The sequence below is a fragment of the Mandrillus leucophaeus genome, unplaced genomic scaffold, assembly GCF_000951045.1.
Source record: "Mandrillus leucophaeus isolate KB7577 unplaced genomic scaffold, Mleu.le_1.0 Scaffold138, whole genome shotgun sequence".
Classification (NCBI taxonomy): domain Eukaryota; kingdom Metazoa; phylum Chordata; class Mammalia; order Primates; family Cercopithecidae; genus Mandrillus; species Mandrillus leucophaeus.
This window is the reverse complement of record NW_012101343.1, coordinates 5,832,595-5,834,525: the sequence shown is the minus strand read 5'-3', so window position 1 is coordinate 5,834,525 and position 1,931 is coordinate 5,832,595.

Below are 1,931 nucleotides of genomic sequence, written 5' to 3'. Positions count from 1 at the left end.
GTCCTGCCAAGAAGAGGGAGTGTCCCAGGCCAGTGAGCTCAGGCAAGAGCCTCCTTGCCCCAACCCTCTCTGCATTCAGGAATCCAGCATGAGGGCCGAGTACTATGCTGTTCCTCACAACAACCTTGCAAGGCAGGTATCACCCCCATTCTGCAGATGAGCAAACTGAGCCTTGGGTCTTTTAAGCAATGGAGCTGGGACTTGACCCCAGGTTTACCACAAGTCCAGTGGTCATCCCCTTCTATTCTAGGAGATACCCTAGCCTGATAGAAAATGAAGAATAACTAAGCCAGGGGCGTAATCTCCTCAGCTTGCTACAAGGTAAGAGATGTTCCGGGGTTTCTAGAAAAGCTGAGGAACAAAGCTGCATCTCTTGCTTTTCTGCAACCATTTCTAGAAAACCTCATGGCATAGGGAGTGGGGGTGGGGGACTCTGGTATCCTGGACAGTAAATTTCCTATATAGAAAAGATTTTGGGGCTTTTTAAAAAAACTTATGTTAAAATTTGTCTTTGAAAAGTAATAATTTAATGTTTATATTTAATTTAATACATAACATAATTTTGTCTTTAGAATCAATATTCCATTTCAGATGCAAAGTTTAAACATTTTTTATGCTTTTAAATTCAGCTTACAAATTTTATTCTATTTTATAAGTCTAGTAGATGGTGGCAGTAACTTTGGAGGAGTGTTTGAATAATGCTATGCTTTTGTTTACAAGCATAGCTCAGTACTTCAGACATTTTTAAACAAATTTAGAAATTTAATATGTTGATTTTTTAACTACTTTGGTTTTTCTGACCACAAGCAAAATCATCCCAAATTTTAAACTCTTATAGAAGCTAATAAATTTAACTTAAAAGAGAAATCTAAGTCCTCTTCGATGTTTTTATACTCTACTTAAACTTAGATGTCACCATTAAAAAAATCACAAGTCTAAATTAATTCTCAATTATACGTTTTAAAGTGGAGTTGTAAAACTGCATTCTAATGGGCTTTATTCTCTCAAATATCACATTCTGAAACACCAAATAGGCACATATTCCTTCCTAATATAAAATACTAATGCTATAGTTTTGTTTCTTTTAAATATTTCTACCCTTAAATCTAAACCTCCCTGAAGTGTTGGTGAGCTATTGTCTCTCAGTTTCGAGCCTTTTCCTTTTTGTGTGTTGCTGTGGCTGGGATTCTGCAAACCACCTTGCTGCTTTGTCAGCTGGGTCCCTGGTAGGTTCTGCTAATGGAGGGCGCTAGAGGGAGCCTGGGATACTGGTGGAGGGAGAAAATTGGACTCATCCTGTTTTTGTCCACATTACCTGGCACAGACAGCTGGGTCCAGCAGCAGTGTTGAGTTACTGTTTGCAGTTTATCCACATTCCCAGAACCAGCCTCAACATCTCCCCTTAGAGATGCAAGCACTGTCCAGCCTGGGACCCCTCCTCAGAATTCTGAAGCCCTCTGGGGCTCCTCCTCTAACTTTTTAAATTTCAATAACCCCTAACACTCTTTTTGTTTCCCCAGTTCTAAGGGTGGTAGTTGCTTCTTGTAGTTACCACCTCTGTGATTCCTCTGGGTCCCCTCTTTGCCATTTTATTTGTCCAATTTATGATTAATAATTCATATATTAAATTCTCTCTGTTAAAATAATTGATGTGGCCTTTGTCCTCTGACTAGCCCTGACTGATGAACCAGGGTTGAAAAAATACCCACTAAAGAAGATAATAACCATTCCAGGTAACCAAGGCAAATCGCTACCAGAAATTTCCTTTGGGTGTGAAACCCAGATCTGCAGACATTGAGTGGATTCTTCTCCCCACACCTAAGAAAACCATATCACTTCCAGTAATTTTGGTGGTTGCTTCTCAGCATTCTTGAGTTTATAGGTGGAGCATACTCGATTCTTGTCTGAGTCCCTAAGAGACACTGGGTCCC